The sequence below is a fragment of the Salvelinus namaycush genome, chromosome 14 (genome assembly GCF_016432855.1).
Source record: "Salvelinus namaycush isolate Seneca chromosome 14, SaNama_1.0, whole genome shotgun sequence".
Classification (NCBI taxonomy): Eukaryota; Metazoa; Chordata; class Actinopteri; order Salmoniformes; family Salmonidae; genus Salvelinus; species Salvelinus namaycush.
In genome coordinates, this window is record NC_052320.1 from 33,643,828 (window position 1) to 33,656,047 (window position 12,220).

At 41.2% G+C, this 12,220-nt stretch overlaps 11 non-coding genes across 11 annotated transcripts; all 11 read right to left on the bottom strand.

Moving 5' to 3' along the window:
• Window positions 1–48: 48 nt before the first annotated feature.
• trnap-cgg lies at window positions 49–120 on the bottom strand. The gene has a single exon. It is a non-coding gene; the product is annotated as a tRNA-Pro (tRNA).
• Window positions 121–718: 598 nt separating this feature from the next.
• On the bottom strand, window positions 719–790 carry trnap-cgg. The gene has a single exon. It is a non-coding gene; the product is annotated as a tRNA-Pro (tRNA).
• A 1,236-nt stretch (window positions 791–2,026) lies between these two features.
• On the bottom strand, window positions 2,027–2,098 carry trnap-cgg. Its single transcript has one exon. It is a non-coding gene; the product is annotated as a tRNA-Pro (tRNA).
• Window positions 2,099–3,018: 920 nt separating this feature from the next.
• Window positions 3,019–3,090, bottom strand: trnap-cgg. The gene has a single exon. It is a non-coding gene; the product is annotated as a tRNA-Pro (tRNA).
• A 598-nt stretch (window positions 3,091–3,688) lies between these two features.
• trnap-cgg lies at window positions 3,689–3,760 on the bottom strand. Its single transcript has one exon. It is a non-coding gene; the product is annotated as a tRNA-Pro (tRNA).
• Window positions 3,761–4,677: 917 nt separating this feature from the next.
• trnap-cgg lies at window positions 4,678–4,749 on the bottom strand. The gene has a single exon. It is a non-coding gene; the product is annotated as a tRNA-Pro (tRNA).
• Window positions 4,750–5,350: 601 nt separating this feature from the next.
• Window positions 5,351–5,422, bottom strand: trnap-cgg. Its single transcript has one exon. It is a non-coding gene; the product is annotated as a tRNA-Pro (tRNA).
• Window positions 5,423–6,020: 598 nt separating this feature from the next.
• trnap-cgg lies at window positions 6,021–6,092 on the bottom strand. The gene has a single exon. It is a non-coding gene; the product is annotated as a tRNA-Pro (tRNA).
• A 917-nt stretch (window positions 6,093–7,009) lies between these two features.
• Window positions 7,010–7,081, bottom strand: trnap-cgg. Its single transcript has one exon. It is a non-coding gene; the product is annotated as a tRNA-Pro (tRNA).
• Window positions 7,082–7,682: 601 nt separating this feature from the next.
• Window positions 7,683–7,754, bottom strand: trnap-cgg. Its single transcript has one exon. It is a non-coding gene; the product is annotated as a tRNA-Pro (tRNA).
• A 601-nt stretch (window positions 7,755–8,355) lies between these two features.
• trnap-cgg lies at window positions 8,356–8,427 on the bottom strand. The gene has a single exon. It is a non-coding gene; the product is annotated as a tRNA-Pro (tRNA).
• Between the last annotated feature and the right edge of the window lie 3,793 nt (window positions 8,428–12,220).

The following is a 12,220-nucleotide window of genomic DNA, read 5'->3' on the forward strand; positions in this document are numbered from 1 at the left end:
TTCTGAGAATTGTGGAAAAGGTTTTCACTTAGACTGGTCCTTTTTAAAGGACTCATCCGGGATTTGAACCCAGGTCCTCTCGCACCCGAAGCGAGAATCATACCCCTAGACCAACGAGCCACTTTCTTGCGTATTTATGATGAAGAAGACATTATTTACATTCCTGACCTTTGTAAAAGTGGGCTCATCAAAGCTTTGTAGCAGACACCAATCGCAATCTAAGCGAGAATCATACACAGAGATAAAGGAGGCATTTTCAGCTGCTTCTCTTAAATACTGCTTAAATCTAGCATTGGCTGTGTTTCAGTAAAGACACATTCGGAGAATTGTGTTGAAGGTTTTTACTTTGACTTTTCCTTTTTAAAGGTCGCACCCGAAGCGAGAATCATACCCCTAAAACAACGAGCCACTTTTAAGCGTGTAGAATGCATTACTGATAAAAGACAATGGGTAACAGGCAATCTGTCTCTACAAGAAACTTTTATTTACGGATGAGAAGAATTTATTTACGTTTCCTACCTTCGTAATAGCGGGTTCATCCAAGATTTGTATCAGACACCAATCGCACTCTTAAGCGAGAATCATACACAGAAAAGGTGCCCATTTCAGCTGCTTCTCTTAAATACTGCTTAAATCTAGCATTGACTGTGTATGTTTCAGTGAAGACATATTCTGAGAATTGTGGGAAATGTTTTCACTTAGACTGGTCCTTTTTAAAGGGCTCGTCCGGGATTTGAACCCGGGACCTCTCGCACCCGAAGCGAGAATCATACCCCTAGACCAACGAGCCACTTGCTAGTGTTAATATGATGAAGAAGACATTATTTACGTTCCTGACCTTTGTAAAAGTGGGCTCATCCAAGATTTGTAGCAGACAACAATCGCACTCTTAAGCGAGAATCATACACAGAAAAGGTGCCCATTTCAGCTGCTTCTCTTATATACTGCTTAAAACTAGCGTTGCCTGTGTATGTTTCAGTGAAGACATATTCTGAGAATTGTGGAAAAGGTTTTCACTTAGACTGGTCCTTTTTAAAGGAATCATCCGGGATTTGAACCCAGGTCCTCTCGCACCCGAAGCGAGAATCATACCCCTAGACCAACGAGCCACTTTCTTGCGTATTTATGATGAAGAAGACATTATTTACATTCCTGACCTTTGTAAAAGTGGGCTCATCAAAGCTTTGTAGCAGACACCAATCGCAATCTAAGCGAGAATCATACACAGAGATAAAGGAGGCATTTTCAGCTGCTTCTCTTAAATACTGCTTAAATCTAGCATTGGCTGTGTTTCAGTAAAGACACATTCGGAGAATTGTGTTGAAGGTTTTTACTTTGACTTTTCCTTTTTAAAGGTCGCACCCGAAGCGAGAATCATACCCCTAAAACAACGAGCCACTTTTAAGCGTGTAGAATGCATTACTGATAAAAGACAATGGGTAACAGGCAATCTGTCTCTACAAGAAACTTTTATTTACGGATGAGAAGAATTTATTTACGTTTCCTACCTTCGTAATAGCGGGTTCATCCAAGATTTGTATCAGACACCAATCGCACTCTTAAGCGAGAATCATACACAGAAAAGGTGCCCATTTCAGCTGCTTCTCTTAAATACTGTTTAAATCTAGCATTGACTGTGTATGTATCAATGAAGACTTATTCTGAGAATTGTGGGAAAGGTTTTCACTTAGACTGGTCCTTTTTAAAGGGCTCTTCCAGGATTTGAAACCAGGACCTCTCGCACCCGAAGCGAGAATCGTAACCCTAGACCAACGAGCCACTTTCTAGTGTTTATATGATGAAGAAGACATTATTTACGTTCCTGACCTTTGTAAAAGTGGGCTCATCCAAGATTTGTAGCAGACAACAATCGCACTCTTAAGCGAGAATCATACACAGAAAAGGTGCCCATTTCAGCTGCTTCTCTTATATACTGCTTAAAACTAGCGTTGCCTGTGTATGTTTCAGTGAAAACATATTCTGAGAATTGTGGAAAAGGTTTTCACTTAGACTGGTCCTTTTTAAAGGACTCATCCGGGATTTGAACCCAGGTCCTCTCGCACCCGAAGCGAGAATCATACCCCTAGACCAACGAGCCACTTTCTTGCGTATTTATGATGAAGAAGACATTATTTACATTCCTGACCTTTGTAAAAGTGGGCTCATCAAAGCTTTGTAGCAGACACCAATCGCAATCTAAGCGAGAATCATACACAGAGATAAAGGAGTCATTTTCAGCTGCTTCTCTTAAATACTGCTTAAATCTAGCATTGGCTGTGTTTCAGTAAAGACACATTCGGAGAATTGTGTTGAAGGTTTTTACTTTGACTTTTCCTTTTTAAAGGTCGCACCCGAAGCGAGAATCATACCCCTAAAACAACGAGCCACTTTTAAGCGTGTAGAATGCATTACTGATAAAAGACAATGGGTAACAGGCAATCTGTCTCTACAAGAAACTTTTATTTACGGATGAGAAGAATTTATTTACGTTTCCTACCTTCGTAATAGCGGGTTCATCCAAGATTTGTATCAGACACCAATCGCACTCTTAAGCGAGAATCATACACAGAAAAGGTGCCCATTTCAGCTGCTTCTCTTAAATACTGCTTAAATCTAGCATTGACTGTGTATGTTTCAGTGAAGACATATTCTGAGAATTGTGGGAAAAGTTTTCACTTAGACTGGTCCTTTTTAAAGGGCTCGTCCGGGACTTGAACCCGGGACCTCTCGCACCCGAAGCGAGAATCGTAACCCTAGACCAACGAGCCACTTTCTAGTGTTTATATGATGAAGAAGACATTATTTAAGTTCCTGACCTTTGTAAAAGTGGGCTCATCCAAGATTTGTATCAGACACCAATCGCACTCTTAAGCGAGAATCATACACAGAGTAAAAAGAGACCATTTCCGCTGCTTCTCTTAAATACTGCATAAATCTAGCGTTGACTGTGTATGTTTCAGTACAGACATATTATGAGAATTGTGGTAAAGTTTTTCACTTATACTAGACCTTTTTAAAGGGCTCGTCCGGGACTTGAACCCGGGACCTCTTACACCCGAAGCAAGAATCATACCCCTAGAACAACGAGCCACTTTCTTGCGTATTTATGATGAAGAAGACATTATTTACGTTCCTGACCTTTGTAAAAGTGGGCTCATCAAAGATTTGTAAAAGACACCAATCGCAATCTAAGCGAGAATTATACACAGAGATAAAGGAGGCAATTTCAGCTGCTTCTCTTAAATACTGCTTAAATCTAGCATTGGCTGTGTTTCAGTAAAGACACATTCGGAGAATTGTGTTGAAAGTTTTTACTTTGACTCTTCCTTTTTAAAGGTCGCACCCGATGCGAGAATCATACCCCTAAAACAACGAGCCACTTTTAAGCGTATAGAATGCATTACTGATAAAAGACAATGGGTAACAGGCAATCTGTCTCTACAAGAAACTTTTATTTACGGATGAGAAGACTTTGTTTACGTTTCCGACCTTCGTAATTGCGGGTTCATCCAAGATTTGTATCAGACACCAATCGCACTCTTAAGCGAGAATCATACACAGAAAAGGTGCCCATTTCAGCTGCTTCTCTTATATACTGCTTAAAACTAGCGTTGCCTGTGTATGTTTCAGTGAAGACATATTCTGAGAATTGTGGAAAAGGTTTTCACTTAGACTGGTCCTTTTTAAAGGACTCATCCGGGATTTGAACCCAGGTCCTCTCGCACCCGAAGCGAGAATCATACCCCTAGACCAACGAGCCACTTTCTTGCGTATTTATGATGAAGAAGACATTATTTACATTCCTGACCTTTGTAAAAGTGGGCTCATCAAAGCTTTGTAGCAGACACCAATCGCAATCTAAGCGAGAATCATACACAGAGATAAAGGAGGCATTTTCAGCTGCTTCTCTTAAATACTGCTTAAATCTAGCATTGGCTGTGTTTCAGTAAAGACACATTCGGAGAATTGTGTTGAAGGTTTTTACTTTGACTTTTCCTTTTTAAAGGTCGCACCCGAAGCGAGAATCATACCCCTAAAACAACGAGCCACTTTTAAGCGTGTAGAATGCATTACTGATAAAAGACAATGGGTAACAGGCAATCTGTCTCTACAAGAAACTTTTATTTACGGATGAGAAGAATTTATTTACGTTTCCTACCTTCGTAATAGCGGGTTCATCCAAGATTTGTATCAGACACCAATCGCACTCTTAAGCGAGAATCATACACAGAAAAGGTGCCCATTTCAGCTGCTTCTCTTAAATACTGTTTAAATCTAGCATTGACTGTGTATGTATCAATGAAGACTTATTCTGAGAATTGTGGGAAAGGTTTTCACTTAGACTGGTCCTTTTTAAAGGGCTCTTCCAGGATTTGAAACCAGGACCTCTCGCACCCGAAGCGAGAATCGTAACCCTAGACCAACGAGCCACTTTCTAGTGTTTATATGATGAAGAAGACATTATTTACGTTCCTGACCTTTGTAAAAGTGGGCTCATCCAAGATTTGTAGCAGACAACAATCGCACTCTTAAGCGAGAATCATACACAGAAAAGGTGCCCATTTCAGCTGCTTCTCTTATATACTGCTTAAAACTAGCGTTGCCTGTGTATGTTTCAGTGAAAACATATTCTGAGAATTGTGGAAAAGGTTTTCACTTAGACTGGTCCTTTTTAAAGGACTCATCCGGGATTTGAACCCAGGTCCTCTCGCACCCGAAGCGAGAATCATACCCCTAGACCAACGAGCCACTTTCTTGCGTATTTATGATGAAGAAGACATTATTTACATTCCTGACCTTTGTAAAAGTGGGCTCATCAAAGCTTTGTAGCAGACACCAATCGCAATCTAAGCGAGAATCATACACAGAGATAAAGGAGTCATTTTCAGCTGCTTCTCTTAAATACTGCTTAAATCTAGCATTGGCTGTGTTTCAGTAAAGACACATTCGGAGAATTGTGTTGAAGGTTTTTACTTTGACTTTTCCTTTTTAAAGGTCGCACCCGAAGCGAGAATCATACCCCTAAAACAACGAGCCACTTTTAAGCGTGTAGAATGCATTACTGATAAAAGACAATGGGTAACAGGCAATCTGTCTCTACAAGAAACTTTTATTTACGGATGAGAAGAATTTATTTACGTTTCCTACCTTCGTAATAGCGGGTTCATCCAAGATTTGTATCAGACACCAATCGCATTCTTAAGCGAGAATCATACACAGAGTAAAAAGAGCCCATTTCCACTGCTTCTCTTAAATACTGCATAAATCTAGCGTTGACTGTGTATGTTTCAGTAAAGACATATTCTGAGAATTGTGGTAAAGTTTTTCACTTATACTAGACCTTTTTAAAGGGCTCGTCCGGGACTTGAACCCGGGACCTCTTGCACCCGAAGCAAGAATCATACCCCTAGACCAACGAGCCACTATCTTTTGTATTTATGATGAAGAAGACATTATTTACGTTCCTGACCTTTGTAAAAGTGGGCTCATCAAAGATTTGTAGCAGACACCAATCGCAATCTAAGCGAGAATCATACACAGAGATAAAGGAGGCAATTTCAGCTGCTTCTCTTAAATACTGCTTAAATCTAGCATTGGCTGTGTTTCAGTAAAGACACATTCGGAGAATTGTGTTGAAGGTTTTTACTTTGACTTTTCCTTTTTAAAGGTCGCACCCGAAGCGAGAATCATACCCCTAAAACAACGAGCCACTTTTAAGCGTATAGAATGCATTACTGATAAAAGACAATGGGTAACAGGCAATCTGTCTCTACAAGAAACTTTTATTTACGGATGAGAAGACTTTGTTTACGTTTCCGACCTTCGTAATTGCGGGTTCATCCAAGATTTGTATCAGACACCAATCGCACTCTTAAGCGAGAATCATACACAGAAAAGGTGCCCATTTCAGCTGCTTCTCTTATATACTGCTTAAAACTAGCGTTGCCTGTGTATGTTTCAGTGAAGACATATTCTGAGAATTGTGGAAAAGGTTTTCACTTAGACTGGTCCTTTTTAAAGGACTCATCCGGGATTTGAACCCAGGTCCTCTCGCACCCGAAGCGAGAATCATACCCCTAGACCAACGAGCCACTTTCTTGCGTATTTATGATGAAGAAGACATTATTTACATTCCTGACCTTTGTAAAAGTGGGCTCATCAAAGCTTTGTAGCAGACACCAATCGCAATCTAAGCGAGAATCATACACAGAGATAAAGGAGGCATTTTCAGCTGCTTCTCTTAAATACTGCTTAAATCTAGCATTGGCTGTGTTTCAGTAAAGACACATTCGGAGAATTGTGTTGAAGGTTTTTACTTTGACTTTTCCTTTTTAAAGGTCGCACCCGAAGCGAGAATCATACCCCTAAAACAACGAGCCACTTTTAAGCGTGTAGAATGCATTACTGATAAAAGACAATGGGTAACAGGCAATCTGTCTCTACAAGAAACTTTTATTTACGGATGAGAAGAATTTATTTACGTTTCCTACCTTCGTAATAGCGGGTTCATCCAAGATTTGTATCAGACACCAATCGCACTCTTAAGCGAGAATCATACACAGAAAAGGTGCCCATTTCAGCTGCTTCTCTTAAATACTGTTTAAATCTAGCATTGACTGTGTATGTATCAATGAAGACTTATTCTGAGAATTGTGGGAAAGGTTTTCACTTAGACTGGTCCTTTTTAAAGGGCTCTTCCAGGATTTGAAACCAGGACCTCTCGCACCCGAAGCGAGAATCGTAACCCTAGACCAACGAGCCACTTTCTAGTGTTTATATGATGAAGAAGACATTATTTACGTTCCTGACCTTTGTAAAAGTGGGCTCATCCAAGATTTGTAGCAGACAACAATCGCACTCTTAAGCGAGAATCATACACAGAAAAGGTGCCCATTTCAGCTGCTTCTCTTATATACTGCTTAAAACTAGCGTTGCCTGTGTATGTTTCAGTGAAAACATATTCTGAGAATTGTGGAAAAGGTTTTCACTTAGACTGGTCCTTTTTAAAGGACTCATCCGGGATTTGAACCCAGGTCCTCTCGCACCCGAAGCGAGAATCATACCCCTAGACCAACGAGCCACTTTCTTGCGTATTTATGATGAAGAAGACATTATTTACATTCCTGACCTTTGTAAAAGTGGGCTCATCAAAGCTTTGTAGCAGACACCAATCGCAATCTAAGCGAGAATCATACACAGAGATAAAGGAGTCATTTTCAGCTGCTTCTCTTAAATACTGCTTAAATCTAGCATTGGCTGTGTTTCAGTAAAGACACATTCGGAGAATTCTGTTGAAGGTTTTTACTTTGACTTTTCCTTTTTAAAGGTCGCACCCGAAGCGAGAATCATACCCCTAAAACAACGAGCCACTTTTAAGCGTGTAGAATGCATTACTGATAAAAGACAATGGGTAACAGGCAATCTGTCTCTACAAGAAACTTTTATTTACGGATGAGAAGAATTTATTTACGTTTCCTACCTTCGTAATAGCGGGTTCATCCAAGATTTGTATCAGACACCAATCGCACTCTTAAGCGAGAATCATACACAGAGTAAAAAGAGCCCATTTCCGCTGCTTCTCTTAAATACTGCATAAATCTAGCGTTGACTGTGTATGTTTCAGTAAAGACATATTCTGAGAATTGTGGTAAAGTTTTTCACTTATACTAGACCTTTTTAAAGGGCTCGTCCGGGACTTGAACCCGGGACCTCTTGCACCCGAAGCAAGAATCATACCCCTAGACCAACGAGCCACTATCTTTTGTATTTATGATGAAGAAGACATTATTTACGTTCCTGACCTTTGTAAAAGTGGGCTCATCAAAGACTTGTAGCAGACACCAATCGCAATCTAAGCGAGAATCATACACAGAGATAAAGGAGGCAATTTCAGCTGCTTCTCTTAAATACTGCTTAAATCTAGCATTGGCTGTGTTTCAGTAAAGACACATTCGGAGAATTGTGTTGAAGGTTTTTACTTTGACTTTTCCTTTTTAAAGGTCGCACCCGAAGCGAGAATCATACCCCTAAAACAACGAGCCACTTTTAAGCGTATAGAATGCATTACTGATAAAAGACAATGGGTAACAGGCAATCTGTCTCTACAAGAAACTTTTATTTACGGATGAGAAGAATTTATTTACGTTTCCTACCTTCGTAATAGCGGGTTCATCCAAGATTTGTATCAGACACCAATCGCACTCTTAAGCGAGAATCATACACAGAGTAAAAAGAGCCCATTTCCACTGCTTCTCTTAAATACTGCATAAATCTAGCGTTGACTGTGTATGTTTCAGTAAAGACATATTCTGAGAATTGTGGTAAAGTTTTTCACTTATACTAGACCTTTTTAAAGGGCTCGTCCGGGACTTGAACCCGGGACCTCTTGCACCCGAAGCAAGAATCATACCCCTAGACCAACGAGCCACTATCTTTTGTATTTATGATGAAGAAGACATTATTTACGTTCCTGACCTTTGTAAAAGTGGGCTCATCAAAGATTTGTAGCAGACACCAATCGCAATCTAAGCGAGAATCATACACAGAGATAAAGGAGGCAATTTCAGCTGCTTCTCTTAAATACTGCTTAAATCTAGCATTGGCTGTGTTTCAGTAAAGACACATTCGGAGAATTGTGTTGAAGGTTTTTACTTTGACTTTTCCTTTTTAAAGGTCGCACCCGAAGCGAGAATCATACCCCTAAAACAACGAGCCACTTTTAAGCGTATAGAATGCATTACTGATAAAAGACAATGGGTAACAGGCAATCTGTCTCTACAAGAAACTTTTATTTACGGATGAGAAGACTTTGTTTACGTTTCCGACCTTCGTAATTGCGGGTTCATCCAAGATTTGTATCAGACACCAATCGCACTCTTAAGCGAGAATCATACACAGAGTAAAAAGAGCCCATTTCCGCTGCTTCTCTTAAATACTGCATAAATCTAGCGTTGACTGTGTATGTTTCAGCAAAGACATATTCTGAGAATTGTGGTAAAGTTTTTCACTTAGACTAGACCTTTTTAAAGGGCGCGTCTGGGACTTGAACACGGGACCTCTCGCACCCGAAGTGAGAATCATACCCCTAGACCAACGAGCCACTTTCTTTTGTACTTATGATGAAGAAGACATTATTTACGTTCCTGACCTTTGTAAAAGTGGGCTCATCAAAGACTTGTAGCAGACACCAATCGCAATCTAAGCGAGAATCATACACAGAGATAAAGGAGGCAATTTCAGCTGCTTCTCTTAAATACTGCTTAAATCTAGCATTGGCTGTGTTTCAGTAAAGACACATTCGGAGAATTGTGTTGAAGGTTTTTACTTTGACTCTTCCTTTTTAAAGGTCGCACCCGAAGCGAGAATTATACCCCTTAAACAACGAGCCACTTTTAAGTGTATAGAATGCATTACTGATAAAAGACAATGGGTAACAGGCAATCTGTCTCTACAAGAAACTTTTATTTACGGATGAGAAGACTTTATTTACGTTTTCGACCTTCGTAATAGCGGGTTCATCCAAGATTTGTATCAGACACCAATCGCACTCTTAAGCGAGAATCATACACAGAAAAGGTGCCCATTTCAGCTGCTTCTCTTAAATACTGCTTAAATCTAGCATTGACTGTGTATGTTTCAATGAAGACTTATTCTGAGAATTGTGGGAAAGGTTTTCACTTAGACTGGTCCTTTTTAAAGGGCTCTTCCAGGATTTGAAACCAGGACCTCTCGCACCCGAAGCGAGAATCGTAACCCTAGACCAACGAGCCACTTTCTAGTGTTTATATGATGAAGAAGACATTATTTACGTTCCTGACCTTTGTAAAAGTGGGCTCATCCAAGATTTGTAGCAGACAACAATCGCCATGTCCACGTATTTTCCTCTGCTTTCAGTTGCCATGCCAATACTTTGTGTGCTTTCTCTCCAAGCTCGTAGTAGCGCTGTTTTGATTTAGTGATGACCCTCTCAGCTTGATATGTGTTCAGAGTGTTATATTTCAGTTTTATATTTACCAAAAGCCTGTATAGGTCTTTAGTCTGGCTTCTTTGGTAGGTTTTCTCTAGCTCGGAGATTTCAGATTCAATGACATTCAGTTCAGCACCGTGTTTTCGCTTCAACCCTTTAGTATAGGAAATTATCTGTCCCCTCAGATAGGCCTTCAATGCGTCCCAAATAATGAAACTGTCAGGAGCGGAGGGTTTGTTTGTCAAAGTAAAAATATTGATCTCCTCTTTGATGAATGCACAAAATTCAGGTTGCTTCAGGAGTGTAGAATTTAGTCTCCATCTAAACTCAGCAAAAAAAGAAAAGTCCCTTTTTCAGGACCCTGTCTATCAAAGATAATTCGTAAAAATCCAAATAACCACAGATCTTCTTTGTAAAGGGTTTAAACACTGTTTCCTCATGCTTGTTCAATGAATCATAAACAATTTTTTTTATTATTTTTTTATTTTTTTATTTCACCTTTATTTAACCAGGTAGGCTAGTTAAGGACAAGTTCTCATTTACAACTGCGACCTGGCCAAGATAAAGCACAGCAGTTCGACACATACAACAACACAGAGTACACATGGAATAAACAAACATACAGTCAATAATACAGTAGAAAAAAGAAAAGTCTATATACAGTGAGTGCAAATGTGGTAAGATAATGGAGGTAAGGCAATAAATAGGCCATGGTGGCGAAGTAATTACAATATAGCAATTAAACACTTGAATGGTAGATGTGCAGAAGATGAATGTGCAAGTAGAGATACTGGGGTGCAAAGGAGCAAGATAAATAAATAAATACAGTATGGGGATGAGGTAGTTGAATGGGCTGTTTACAAATGGGCTATGTACAGGTGCAGTGATCTGTGAGTTTATCTGACAGCTGGTGCTTAAAGCTAGTGAGGGAGATAAGAGTCTCCAGCTTCAGTGATTTTTGCAGTTCGTTCCAGTCATTGGCAGCAGAGAACTGGAAGGAAAGGCGGCCAAAGGATAAATTGGCTTTGGGGGTGACCAGTGAGATATACCTGCTGGAGCGCATGCTACGGGTGGGTGCTGCTATGGTGATGAATTAATTAATTAAATTAATGAACATGCACCTGTGGAACGGTTGTTAAGACACTAACAGCTTACAGACGGTAGGCAATTAAGGTCACAGTTATGAAAACTTAGGACACTAAAGAGACCTTACTACTGACTCTGAAAAACACCAAAAGAAAGATGCCCAGGGTCCCTGCTCATCTGCGTGAACGTGCCTTAGGCATGCTGCAAGGAGGCATGAGGAATGCAGATGTGGCCAGGGCAATAAATTGCAATGTCCGTGCTGTGAGACGCCTAAGACAGCGCTACAGGGAGACAGGGCGGACAGCTGATCGTCCTCGCAGTGGCAGACCACGTGTAACAACACCTGCACAGGATTGGTACATCCGAACATCACACCTGCGGGACAGGTACAGGATGACAACAACAACTGCCCGAGTTACACCAGGAATGCACAATCCCTCCATCAGTGCTCAGACTGTCCGCACTAGGCTGAGAGAGGCTGGACTGAGGGCTTGTAGGCCTGTTGTAAGGCAGGTCCTCACCAGACATCACCGGCAACAACGTCGCCTATGGGCACAAACCCACCGTCGCTGGACCAGACAGGACTGGCAAAAAAGTGCTCTTCACTGACGAGTCGCGGTTTTGTCTCACCAGGGGTGATGGTCGCATTCGCGGTTATCGTTGAAGGAATGAGCGTTACACCGAGGTCTGTACTCTGGAGCGGGATCGATTTGGAAGGGGAGGGTCCGTCATGGTCTGGGGCGGTGTGTCACAGCATCATCGGACTGAGCTTGTTGTCATTGCAGGCAATCTCAACGCTGTGCGTTACAGGGAAGACATCCTCCTCCTTCATGTGGTACCCTTCCTGCAGGCTCATCCTGACATGACCCTCCAGCATGACAATGCCACCAGCCATACTGCTCGTTCTGTGCGTGATTTCCTGCAAGACAGGAATGTCAGTGTTCTGCCATGGCTAGCGAAGAGCACCGGATCTCAATCCCATTGAGTAAGTCTGGGACCTGTTGGATCGGAGGGTGAGGGCTAGGGCCATTCCCCCTAGAAATGTCTGGGAACTTGCAAGTGCCTTGGTGGAAGAGTGGGGTAACATCTCACAGCAAGAACTGGCAAATCTGGTGCAGTCCATGAGGAGGAGATGCACTGCAGTAGTTAATGCAGCTGGTGGCCACA